The following is a 14,122-nucleotide window of genomic DNA, read 5'->3' as shown; positions in this document are numbered from 1 at the left end:
GGGGGAGGGCGAGGGAGAGTGAGGCGGTGCGGTCGGGGCTGCGTGGCGACGTGCAACCCATCCAGAGCGACGCGGAGGAAGCAGGAGGTGGAGGGAAGCAGGAGGTGGAGGCGCGGCGGTGCGCGCGCGTCGGCACGCGCCGTTCCCCTGTCGGGAAGGAAGACGACAGGGGAGGGGGCCAGGTGGGCTGGGCCACCTCCCGGCTGGGCCGGCCTGCTGCGGCTGGGCCGCACAGGGGAGGCCACAGGTAACCCCTCCTTCTTTTTATTTTTGTTTTCTATTTTTTTTCTGACATTTGTTTTGATTTAATAAATATATTAAATCATTTAATTTTATTATGCCAATTTTTGCAGGAGCTGGATATATTATTCCAGAGCTCTTTTTTTTGATTGGCATAATTTTGGGACAATATTTCATATATATAGAAATATATTTCCAATGCAAATATTTATCGAATTAATCCAAATGGCCAAAATAAATGTCCATGAGCTCCTAAAAATATTGTTTTGATTTTTATCTCTGTCCAATATTTTCAGAGGGCAACATGAGCATTTTCTTGGACCTTTTAGGAGAAATTTTTATTTCGGTCATTTTCAAAAATGATTCTGAGGGTTCCACCAATCCTCATTTCAAATTTAAATGAAATTTAAATATGATGCACACATAGCTAGCTAGCCTAGGTCATACCAGACTAGGGATGTGACAACTCGCCCCCACTTGAAAGAATCTCGTCCCGAGATTCAGGGGTCGACGGAAAGAAAGCGGGGTACTCCAGTCGAAGACGATCTTCTCGCTCCCAGGTAGCTTCTCTCTCGGAATGATGAGACCACTGAATTTTGAGAAACTTGATGTTCTGACGTCGAGTAACACGCTCTGCTTGATCAAGAATGCGAACCGGGTACTCTCGGTATGTGAGGTTATCTTGGAGATCAAGCGTTTCGTGGTCCACTCCGCGGATAGGATCCGAGAAGCAACGCCTGAGTTGAGAGACGTGGAAGACATCATGAACTCGAGAAAGATGTGGGGGTAGTTCCAATTGGTAGGCAACCTCTCCTCGTTTAGCGAGAATGCGAAAGGGACCAATGTAACGAGGAGCCAACTTGCCCTTGATACCGAAACGATGGGTACCCTTTAAGGGAGTAACCCGAAGGTAAGCTTGGTCGCCAATTTCATAAGTCATAACCTTATGATGACGATCATACTGACTTTTCTGACGAGACTGGGCTGTTTTCAAATTCTCACGAATGATGCGAACTTGCTCTTCTGCTTCCTGGATCATGTCCGGTCCAAAGAATTGTCTTTCACCGGTTTCTGACCAGTTCAAAGGTGTTCGACATCTTCGTCCATAGAGAACCTCAAAAGGAGCTTGCTTGAGGCTGGATTGGTAGCTATTGTTATAAGCAAACTCGGCGAAAGGAAGACATTTCTCCCAATCCATACCGAATGAGATAACGCAAGCTCTGAGCATGTCTTCGAGAATTTGATTGACCCGTTCCACCTGACCACTCGACTGAGGGTGGAAAGCGGTGCTGAAGGAAAGATGGGTTCCCATGGCAGTTTGGAAGCTCTCCAAAAATGAGAAGTGAAAAGACTGCCACGGTCTGAATTGATCTCTAGTGGAACACCATGAAGTGACACTATTCGAGAAATGTATAAGTCAGCAAGCTGACTAGCAGTGATACTCTCTCGAACAGGGAGAAAGTGAGCCACTTTGGAGAGACGATCAATGACTATGAAGATAGCGTTATTCCCTCTCTTGGTCCTGGGAAAGCCGGTAATGAAATCCATACTAACTTTATCCCATTTCCATTCAGGAATAGCTAAAGGCTGAAGGGTGCCAGCAGGTCTTTGATGCTCTGCCTTAACGCGACGACAAACGTCACATTTAGCAATGAACTCAGCGATTTCTCTTTTCATCCTAGTCCACCAGAACCTCTGGCGTAGGTCCTGATACATCTTAGTACTACCGGGATGAATCGTGAGAGGAGATTCATGCGCCTCCTTAAGAATCAACTGCCGAAGATGTTGCTTCTTGGGAACCACCAAGCGATTCTCAAAGAAAACAACACCGCGATCATCCATAGAGAAACATCCACCAACTCCCTTCTTAATGTTCCTCTTGATCCTGGTAATCCCCGTATCATGTTTCTGGGCTTCGATGATAAGATCCACAAGGGTAGGTTTCGCCACCAAGGTAGAAAGAAATCCGCGAGGAGCTATGTAAAGATTAAGCTTACAGAATTCCTCATGGAGAAATGGTTGGCCTTGCTGCAACATGAGATTGTTGCAATAGGATTTACGGCTTAGAGCATCAGCCATGACATTGGCTTTGCCTGGAGTGTAGGTAATCCCTAGATCATAATCTGTGATTAACTCCAACCAACGTCTTTGCCTAAGGTTCAGATCCGGTTGGGTGAAGATATACTTGAGACTCTGGTGATCAGTGTAGATCTCGCAACGTTTACCAAGGAGGTAATGTCGCCAGGTCTTGAGTGCATAGACTACGGCTGCAAGCTCTAGATCATGTGTAGGATAATTCTCCTCATGTGGATGCAACTGTCGAGATGCATAGGCAATCACATGACGATCCTGCATAAGAATGCAACCTAGTCCCTGTCGTGAGGCGTCGCAGTAGATAATAAAGTCTTTGGTGAAATCCGGTGGCACAAGTATGGGAGCAGAAGTCAAGCGTCTTTTCAGTTCCTGAAAACTGTACTCACACTGTGGGGACCACTCAAACTTTTTATCTTTCTTGAGAAGTTCCGTGAGGGGTTTGGCTATTTTGGAGAAGTTTTCAACAAAGCGGCGACAATAGCTGGCTAGACCAAGGAAGCTCCTAACTTGTTTCGCGGTCTCAGGTGGAGTCCAATCGAGAACGGCTTGAACTCTCTCGAGATTGACAGCAATGCCCTTACCAGAGATTACGTGGCCTAGGTAGGTCACTTCTGGCAACCAAAATTCACACTTGGAGAACTTGGCATAAAGGCGGTGCTCTCTGAGTTTTTCTAACACAAGCCTAAGATGTTCGGCATGCTCTTCCTCGTTCTTCGAGTAAATAAGAATATCATCGAGGTAAACCACGACGAACTTATCTAAGTACTCCATGAAGATCGAGTTCATCAAACGGGAGAATGTGGCTGGGGCGTTGGTTAGGCCAAAGGACATGACAGTGTACTCGTACTGACCATAACGGGTGACAAAAGCTGTCTTGGGAATGTCCCCATTTCTGATCTTGATTTGATGGTAGCCTAACCTTAAATCCATCTTGGAAAATACTGAGGATCCAGCGAGCTGATCATACAGGTCGTTGATCCTGGGAAGCGGATACTTGTTCTTTATCGTGACCAAATTAACGGGACGATAATCTACAACCATCCGGTCCGTACCATCCTTCTTCTTGACGAAAAGGACGGGGCAAGCCCAAGGAGAAGAACTAGGACGGATGAAACCCTTTTGCAAGGACTCATCGAGTTGTTTCTTAAGCTCGGCTAGTTCTAGGGGTGCCATCTTGTAGGGTCTCCGGGAGATTGGAGCTGTTCCTGGGATAAGATCTATGACGAACTCTACATCTCTGTCAGGTGGAACACCTGGCAGTTCCTCTGGAAAGACATCCGGAAAGTCACGGACTACCGGGATATCTTCAAGGTCTGGAAGAGAGCTGGCATTAAGAGAATAGAGCTGACGCTTTGCAACTCTGGTGGAGACGGTGACTATCTTGCCAGATGGGTGTGTAAGCTGAACAGATCTTGTGTAGCAATCAATCTTGGCATGATGAGCTGTCATCCAGTCCATACCCAAGATGATGTTAATATCTGAGGACTTGAGGGCTACAAGTGATGCAAGGAATACAAGTCTGTCAACAAGGATTTCGTTACCATGGCTTACACTAGAGGTTTGCCATTTGAATCCAGGAGTTTGGATGACTAGCGGAGTTGGCATTTCACAAAATGATATGTCGTGCAAACGAGCATAGCCTTCAGAAATGAAGGAGTGAGATGCTCCAGTATCGAACAAAACCGATGCTGGATGACAGTTGACAAGGAGTGTTCCAAGAACGACATCTGGATCATCGTGAGCGTCTTTAGCTGAGACGTGATGCACACGTCCACGTTCAGTGGGGGCTGACTTGACACTGATCATCTTGCGTGATGGCTTAATACAGCCAACAGTCTTCTCGGGCTGGGGTGGAGCATAACTAGTCTGAGAGCAGTCACGTGCATAGTGTCCTGGCTTCCCGCATGTGAAGCAAGTCCCTGAGGTTGGACGGGGACCCGCACTAACAAACGGTCTACCAGTAGGCTTGGGTGGAACATACGACTGAGCTGGAGAAGGCACCACATGAGATGACCTCGGTGTATAACCGGAAGGAAGAGCGGAGTTTGGAACCCAAATCCGGCGTTTCTGGGAACTAGAACCGGAGGAAGATCCCAAATCACGGTTGTGCTTACGAGACTCCTCGTAAGTGAGTTGAGCTGTCTCTGCATTGATGGCCTTGTTCACAAGGGCTTGGAAGGTATCACAATGATGCAGGTGGAGATCACGACGCAACTTGGGGTTGAGACCCTTCCGGAACCTAGCTTGCTTCTTGGCGTCCGTGGACACTTCTTCTGTGGCATAGCGGGCAAGGTTCTCGAACTCTCTGCTATAAGCATCAACAGCCATCTTACTCTGGGTGAAACTACAGAACTCTTCTCTCTTGCGATCAATAAGGGCCTGGGGAATGTGATGCTCGCGAAAAGCCTCAGTGAAATCCTTCCAGGTAGGAATCTGGCCAACTGGAAGCATAGCCTCATAGTTCTGCCACCAAAGACTAGCAGGACCTTCTAGGTGATATGTGGCATAAGTGACCTTGTCATCTTCAGCTACGTTCGCGGAACGCAGCTTATGGGTGATGCTACGGAGCCAGTCATCTGCATCGAGTGGCTCGATGGAATGATGAAAGATAGGTGGGTGCAAGCGGATAAAGTCATGAATGGTCACTGATCCTTTGAACTGATGTGCGGTATTCTCCTCAATACGTGCCAACAAGCGGTTAGACTCACGCTTGTTCCTCTCCATCTCTAGCATGAATTCTGGCAACGAAGGCTGGTCGGGAGGATCCTCATCCCTACCATATCCATGGTTCTGGCTACGAACAACAGAACTTGATGACATCCTGGTGAAACAGAACCAAGGACGGAATCAGCATCAACTATCGACTGTAGAATGTAGGACAAGGAATTAGTATCTCTCGAACTCTTAGAGAAAATCCGGCAGCATAACGGCAGTAAAATGCTCAGAATGAGACATCCTACTAAACATAGGGTGGTAACATACTTATCATCATCACTCAAGGTTCTGAGATAGTACTAAACAGACTACACCGGAAATACTCGAAAACTGGGTATGACTCTGGTCAACAAATCCTATGGGACTACGGAGTAGTAACACGTGATCCTGATAGACGGAAGAGAAAGCCTAGTTCCTTAACCCCGTAGGAAAAATAGGACGACTCGGATCAGAGGGCCATGAGGTAAAGGAGTAAAAAGAGCCTTACGTTCCATCCCACAATCAATTCCCTTATATAACTAAAGAATTTCTAGACTCAACTTCGACCAGTTTGGCTTGGTAAACCTACAGGCAGTCAGGCTCTGATACCAAAGCTGTCAGGACCCCGACTCGATGTCACATCGATCTAGCCGGTAACACCTCATATCACTTTGCGGCCTCATGCACGGTATCCCCACGGGTGTCGTCTTACCTTTTTCCCGGGACCGTTTGCGCCTTTTGGCTCACGTATATGATAGTGTCGCTAGCATCCATATGATAAGGAGCCCGGGCTGACATGACTAGTCGTAAACCCAAAGTGGCACAGACTTACAGGGACAGGCATCCATGACCCAGCTTCGAACGTGTCGGTCATCAACAAGTGGGTCCGGGCTGTAGCACTGGGCTAGCAGGACTCCGGTAAACCGGGCTGTAGCGGGCTAACAGGACTCCGGTACTCAAAGCGTGACATTTCCCCGAAGGGACAGACACAGGAACGAAGAAGGACACATGCCGGCCAGCCTAAGTGTTCCAGAGCAGTAGCAAGCTACCATGGCTCAGCGGTAACACTAGGAGACATTTCCCGGTAAGAGAGGCTACTAAAGATAAACAACTAGATAGTCAGATCCCACACATAGCACTACACATTACACGTACGCATAACATGCAGGTATGTGCTGTACAACATGGCATCACAGCATAACTCAACAATTATATAGATAAAGGCTCAGAAGAGCCACCATAGCAATTATTGCAAACAGGGGTCACAAGACCCGTCATACAGAGCATACAAGCAACAAGCGGAAGCATTACATGTCTGGGTACAGACATCTATAAATGAAAAAGGCTGAAGAGCCTGACTATCTACAACATCCGACCAAGATCGTAGCTGAGGTACTAGCTACTAGTCGAAGTCCACGAGAACACTAGTAAGACCGAAGTCTCCGCTGCAAAAACATAAATAAAGCAACATGAGTACAAAGGTACTCAGCAAGACTTACATCAGATCCTATCATACATGCACTGTATCAAGAGGGTAATGTGGGGTTTAGTTGCAGCAAGCCAGCTTTGACTCTGTGGCTATCCTGTTCTACGACTACCAGAAACTCTGGAGGTGAAACAACGAACACGAGTCCACTAATCACCACACAATACACTACTATGGATTCATTCCCGTCTCCCTACGAGAAGGCCATCCATAGCACTCACACTTGTCTCGAGCATTTTAGAGTATCAACTTCAAGTTGTCTATGTACCATGTAAGCATCCAAGAAGTCCATAACCGCGGACCCGGCTATTCGAATAGATCATGTTAACCCTGCAGGGGTGTACTTCTCACACACGCTCTCGCCACTTACCGCCATGTACACGTCATGTATCTCGGCAACCTTCAAGCGGAAGCCTGGCGAGGGTGTCGGCCACGACCTGACTAACCACACAAGATTCTAGTCCAGGTTTATCGCCTATTCGGGTTCCATCCGCAAGGAGATCCGGCCGGGGTGTCGCTCACGGCCCCAAACGATGTGAGCAGGGTTCCCGAGCCCACCAACCGGGTGCCACTCGGTACACCGTGCCACGTGTGCCTAGTCTGTCCCAAGCCCACCCTGCCGGGTGCCACTTGGTAGAAAAATAGCACTACCTACAAACACCAGAAACTAGTTGCGACTCCTGGACAGAGATCAAGTTGGTTAATAAGTCGAGAGGGGTCGAGTTACCGGAACCCAATGTGTGGTAGTATCGAGTCATTGGACAACATACACAGAACTCAGTGCTTAAGGACGGTTCCAGTGAAACAACCCACCATGTACTCCTACATGGCCTCTCACCGCTACCTTTACCAAATCGTGTTCACACACTTCACTCTCAGCAATAGAACATATCGTGACACTCCAATTCATTCCCAATGAACCAGACCTGACACACTCTAAGCAATAGCAGGCATGGCATGGTAGGAACACATCAGTGGCTTCAATCAACTCCTACACATGCTAGTGGGTTTCAACTATTTACTGTGGCAATGACAGGTCATGCAGAGGAATGGTTCAACTACCGCAGCACAAAGTAGCAGATGAATCGTTGTTGTCCTAATGCAATAACTGAGAGCAGGAGCGAGAGAGTAGGGTTTTATCGAAATGAACAAGGGGGTTTGCTTGCCTGGTAAATCAACAAGGGAGGCACCGCTTCACAGACAGGTACTCTGGAACGTCTCCGGAGCAGGACCTATCGAGAAGGAACGGTGCCGGCAATCAATACACAATCATATGCAACAATATGATGCATGAACATGGCATGTAGATGTGATGCTGTGGAGCTAATGCAACTAGTGTTCAATTGGTTTGAAGTCCATTTGAACCAAAGGTTCAAATGCATTTCTAAATTAGGTCTCTTATATATGCCATAATGTGTTTTCCCATATTCAGCATGTATGAGTTGGTTTTTCATGCATGAAACTAGTACAGATGGAAAGATTGCATTTTTCTGATAATTTTTCATATATAAATTATTTAAATCTGAGCTACGGTTGAATTGTTATGAATTTTTGAAGTTTAAATTATTTTCTGGATTTTCCTGATTTAATTAATCCAGAAATTATATACTGCGCCAGCATGACGTCAGCATGACGTCAGCGGGTCAACGCGGCTGTACAGGTCAAACCTGACGTGTGGGACCCACACGTCAGTGACAGGGGGGTTAACAGGGTTATTTTAGTTTAATTAAATAGTTAGGGGGGGGCACCGGGCCCACTGTCAGTGTCAGGGGGGGTTAGTCAACGGTGATTAGCACTAAGCTAATCACCTGACGGGCCGGCCCCACCTGGCAGGGCTCAGGCGACGGAGGCTCGTCGCCGGCGACCTCTGGACGCGGCGGAGTCCGCGCCACAGGCCACGGGGACGGCGTCGGAGAGCACCGGGGCGTAGCCCGGGCTCTCGCGCATCTGATGGAACAGGTGGAAGGAGCGGGGACGGCCGGAGCTCGCCGGAGCGAAGCTCGGGGCGGCGGCCGGAGTTCGGGCGCGAGCGGGTTCGGGCTGCGGGGCACGGGGAGGCCACCTGAGGGGCTCGGCGGCACCCTCGTGGCACCAGGAGCGCGAAGGGGGGCTCGGTTTGAGCGGAGGCAGCCCGAAACGGCGACGGCGACATGGACGGCGGCGAGGGGCTTCGGCCGTGGTGGGGAGCGGCGCTACGGCACGGAAACGGGAGGGAGAAGAGAGGGGAACGGCGGCGGAGCTCACCGCGATCACGCAGAGCAGCACAGCGGGGTCGGGGATGCCCGGTAGCTCCCGAATCACCGGCGAGGGTCCACGGCGGCCGGAGTCGAATTTGGCGTCGGCGATGGCTCCACGGGGCACTCCGGCTTGTGTGGCTCGGCGAGGAGGTAGCTGACGACGAGGCGGAGCTTCTAGGCACGACGGGGAGGCGAGGGGAGGCTGGTGGCCGTGGTGGTTCTCGTCGGCGGCGACGACAGCGCTTCGGGAGAGAGGGGGAGAGAGCAGGGGAAGAGGGGGAGGGCGAGGGAGAGTGAGGCGGTGCGGTCGGGGCTGCGTGGCGACGTGCAACCCATCCAGAGCGACGCGGAGGAAGCAGGAGGTGGAGGGAAGCAGGAGGTGGAGGCGCGGCGGTGCGCGCGCGTCGGCACGCGCCGTTCCCCTGTCGGGAAGGAAGACGACAGGGGAGGGGGCCAGGTGGGCTGGGCCACCTCCCGGCTGGGCCGGCCTGCTGCGGCTGGGCCGCACAGGGGAGGCCACAGGTAACCCCTCCTTCTTTTTATTTTTGTTTTCTATTTTTTTTCTGACATTTGTTTTGATTTAATAAATATATTAAATCATTTAATTTTATTATGCCAATTTTTGCAGGAGCTGGATATATTATTCCAGAGCTCTTTTTTTTGATTGGCATAATTTTGGGACAATATTTCATATATATAGAAATATATTTCCAATGCAAATATTTATCGAATTAATCCAAATGGCCAAAATAAATGTCCATGAGCTCCTAAAAATATTGTTTTGATTTTTATCTCTGTCCAATATTTTCAGAGGGCAACATGAGCATTTTCTTGGACCTTTTAGGAGAAATTTTTATTTGGGTCATTTTCAAAAATGATTCTGAGGGTTCCACCAATCCTCATTTCAAATTTAAATGAAATTTAAATATGATGCACACATAGCTAGCTAGCCTAGGTCATACCAGACTAGGGATGTGACACAGGCCCTAATTAACTTGGTTTAGCATTTAACTTAGTGCTAATTAACTCGGTTAATTAGTGTTGTCACTCACCAGTGGGTCCCCCAGGTCAGGTTTGACCTAGCCGACCCAGTTGACCTGCTGATGTCACACTGACGTCATGCTGACACAGTAAAGCTTTTCTGGAGTTTAAAATAAATCAGAAATGATTTATTTATTTCAGAGAATGCCCAAAACTTCTAAAATTCATAGTAATTCAACCGTAACTCCAAATGAAATAATTTATATATGAAAAATGATCAGAAAAATCCAATCTATCCATCTATACCATTTACAGGCATGTTAGAACAACTTATAGCTGCTGTTCAGGACAAATCATATAAATGGCATTTGAATATCCACATATGGAGTTTGAATTTGAACCTTGGGTTCAAACCAACTTCATTTAACCTGTTTCTAGTTGCATTAGCTCAAAACATAGCATATTGACATGTCATGACCATTCATCATATTGCTGCATTGCATTGATTGTGTTTCTTCTTTGTTTGTCGGTGATTGTCCCCTCTGAGTAGACGTGGTTCCGATGATGAGTTCGATGACACCGATGAAGAGCTATACTATCTTCAGAAGTGCCAGGAAAGCAAAAACCCCTTGTTCATCCCGATACAACTCCACTCTCTCGCTCTTGCTCTCGTTTACTACATTAGGACAACAACGACATATCTGTTACTTGCTGCGGTAGTTGAACCCCTTTCCTCTGCATGACCTGTCATTGCCATAGTAAATAGATGAAACCCACTAGCATGAGTAGGAGTTGTTTGAGCCCTGATGTGCCTACTCATTCATGCTTGTTTGACATGCCTGCTACTGCTTAGAGTTGAGTCGGGTCTGATTCATCGAGGATGAATTGGAATGTTGTGGAACATGTGCTACTGTTGAGAGCTAAGTGTGTGAACACGATTTGGTAAAGGGAGCGGTGAGAGGCCATGTAGGAGTACATGGTGGGTTGTCTCATTGAAGCCATCCCCTGGAACTGAGTTTTGTGTTTGTGATCCATGAACAGTTACTACCACGCATTGGGTTCCGGTAACTCGACCCCTCTCGACTTATTAATCAACTCGATCTCTATCCAGGAGTTGCAACTAGTTTCTGGTGTTTGTAGGTAGTCCTAGTAGTCTACCAAGTGGTACCCGGTACAGGTGGGCTTGGGACAGACTAGGCGCCATGGCACGGTGTACCAAGTGGCACCCGGATGGTGGGTTTGGGAACCCTGCTCACATAGTTTGGGGCCGTGAGCGACACCCCGGCCGGATCTCCTTGCGGATGGAACCCGAATAGGTGATAAACCTGGACGAGAGACTTGTGTGGTTAGTCGAGTCATGGCCGACACCCACGCTAGGCTTCCGCTTGAAGGTTGCCGAGTACATGACATGTAAACGGCGATAAGTGGTGAGAGCGTGTGTGAAGAAGTACACCCCTGCAGGGTTAACATTATCTATTCGAATAGCCGTGTCCGCGGTAAAGGACCTCTGGGTACTCAAACATGATAAGCTTCCGCTTGTGCTTTGACTTGTATGCTCTGAATGTTGGGTCATGAGACTCATGTTTGTAATATCTTGCTCCTCGGAGCCTATTGAATAAATACTTGAGTCATAGAGTTATGTTGTGATGACATGTTGTATTTGCACATATCGAGCATATTATGTGTATGATTTGAAATGCTTGGTATGTGTGGGATCCGATAACCTAGTTGTTTATTCTTGGTAGCCTCTCTTATGGAGAAATGTCTCCTAGTGCTTCCACTGAGCCATGGTAGCTTGCTACTGCTCCGGAACACTTAGGCTAGCCGGCATGTGTCCTTCTTTGTTCCCGTGTCTGTCGCTACGGCGAAATGTCACGCGGTGTCTACCAGAGTCCTGTTAGCCTACTACAGCCCAGATTCTCCGGAGTCCTGTTAGCCCAGCTGCTACATCCTGGATTCACTCGCTGATGACCGACACGTTCGTTGCTGGGTCATGTATGCCTGTCCCAGTAAGTTAGTGCCACTTTGGGTTTACGACTAGTCATGTCGGCCCGGGTTCTTTGTTATATGGATGCTAGCGACACTATCATATACATGAGCCAAAAGGCGCAAACGGTCCCGGGCCAGGTAAGGTGGCACCCATGGGAATACCGTGCGTGAGGCCACAAAGTGATATGATGTGTTACATGCTAGATCAGTGTGACTTAGAATCGGGGTCCTGACAGCTTTGGTATCAGAGCTTGACTGCCTGTAGGATTACCAAGCCAAACTGGTCGAAGTTGAGTCTAGAAATTCTTTAGTTATATAAGGGAATTGATTGTGGATGGGAACGTAAGGCTCTTTTTACTCCTTATACCTTATGCCCTCTGATCTGAGTCATCTTATCTTTCCTACGGGGTTAAGGAACTAGGCTTTCTCTTCTTTCTATCAGGATCACGTGTTACTAATTCATAGACTTATAGGATTGATGGTTTGAAGCCTCAGTTCAGTTCCTACTACTTCCGTGTGTTGACAGTTGAACTCGGAACCTTGATATTGTGATGTTGAGTGGTTATGCCACCATTTGCGTGATGTCTCAGAATCTCTTTTGAGCATTTACAGCCATTATGTTGTCCGAGTCATCCCAGGTTTCTAAACAGTCTGATGCATTTGCAAATCCCTTCTTACCGTTCCGAAGTTTCTTTGTGCCAGATCAACCACACTAACTAGTGTGTTGAGGTACTTCATTGCCTCGGCATTTACGTTGGAGCTATTATTATGAACCTAGGTGTCTTAGAGGATCACCTAGTAAACCAGCCATGTTTTGTGTTCCCAATGTGATCATTCTGGCCGTCATCCTCGAAAGCATCCCGTGATGCAATTTAGTTAGTAGGCATTCTACTCCTGGGTTTGAACTCGAGATTAACCCTACTTACCTCATGTTGATAGTGTTTTCTCGTTCCTTTAGGATATTAGTAACCTTTGTGATGGTCCTCCAGGTTTGTGGTATATCGTTCTTCCAAATACCATGAACTACTAATGGCAGCAGTTCCTCGTTGGACCAAAAGATCACAACAAAAGTGCTCTCGATGAGTTCTCGATTCTATGTTGTGACTCTGCCAGTCCTACCTCTCTGCAGGGATTGTCCGGAAGAAATATGTTGAACTTGGTTCGACATACTAATCTATGCATCCACAACTCAGAAAATTGTATGTTCTTTTGAGTTATCCCCCTTAGTCGTCTTCTGACCCTCGTCTATCAATTGATAGTCAAGAGTATGTGTGCATTCATTCATCGATGCCTATTACTCTTGTGGTCCGTCAATCCATTCTATTCTGGAATGACTAGGAGAAACAAACTCCAGTACCTCATCCATATCTAGGATTGGGTCAAAGAAGTTGTATTCCATAGATCAAAATGCCAATCCAGCTTCTGGTCTGTTCTACCTTGAAGTATTACCTTCTTTATGTCAGGATTGTCATGAGAATTGCACCACCTCTTATGAATTCTTGATGCAGTGATACTTCTCACCATCATTTTCATTTCTCGGTTCCCGTGTTGTTGCAACCGGAATGCCGATAGGTTAACTATGATGTGTGAAATCAATACTGCTAGCAACCCCGTTGCTTGGTAGTTAATGGACAATAATCTCATTCTTAGCGTGTTGGTATTGAATTATCATTCTAAGATTTATCGTGCTACCTAGTCCTTATTTTATGGTGCACTCCTCGATCAAAGAGTTAGGATTGTGTCAATCCCTCGCTCTTTTGATCATATTGTCTTGCCCTGAAAAGCAAGATTGTTCTCGAGCTTAATAGCATACCGGTGGTTCATGATTTTCCGAATATCTTCTCAGAAGTATTGCCAGCTTGTCCCCTGACTGTTATGTTGAGCTTGTGAACAAGTTGGTTCCTTGTAACCACCCCTTCTCCAAGAATGTGTGTTGGATACCCTGAGCAAGTTGGTTAAGCTAAACAACAACTTGGAGAGTTGGAAGATAAAAGCTTGTCCGACTCAGTTCATTCCAAAGGGATATCATTGTGTGTGTGTGTGTGTGTTGAAGAAAGATGATATCTTCATTGATTGATCCTCGTGGTGAATTTTTGGACCTATTATCATATCAAAACTTTGATTTGAGTGTGGGTTATCGTCAAATCAAATCAGAACCAATGATGTTCGTAATGTTGTCTTACTCATGGTTGATTCCTCAAGCATACACCATTACATCCTTTGGTCTGACCAATGCTATCACCTTGTTCACATGATTGTGGAATTCCATTATATGGAAATCTCAATGACTTGTTGTTGAGCCCATCGACAACATCCTTATCTCCTCCATGATTTTGTGTAATATTAAGCTAGTGTTGGAAACTTTATAAGCATTGCCTTCATGTTCCGTTCATGAAGCATA

Source organism: Triticum dicoccoides, chromosome 7B (assembly GCF_002162155.2).
Source record: "Triticum dicoccoides isolate Atlit2015 ecotype Zavitan chromosome 7B, WEW_v2.0, whole genome shotgun sequence".
Classification (NCBI taxonomy): Eukaryota; Viridiplantae; Streptophyta; class Magnoliopsida; order Poales; family Poaceae; genus Triticum; species Triticum dicoccoides.
This window is presented reverse-complemented; position numbering follows the sequence as displayed.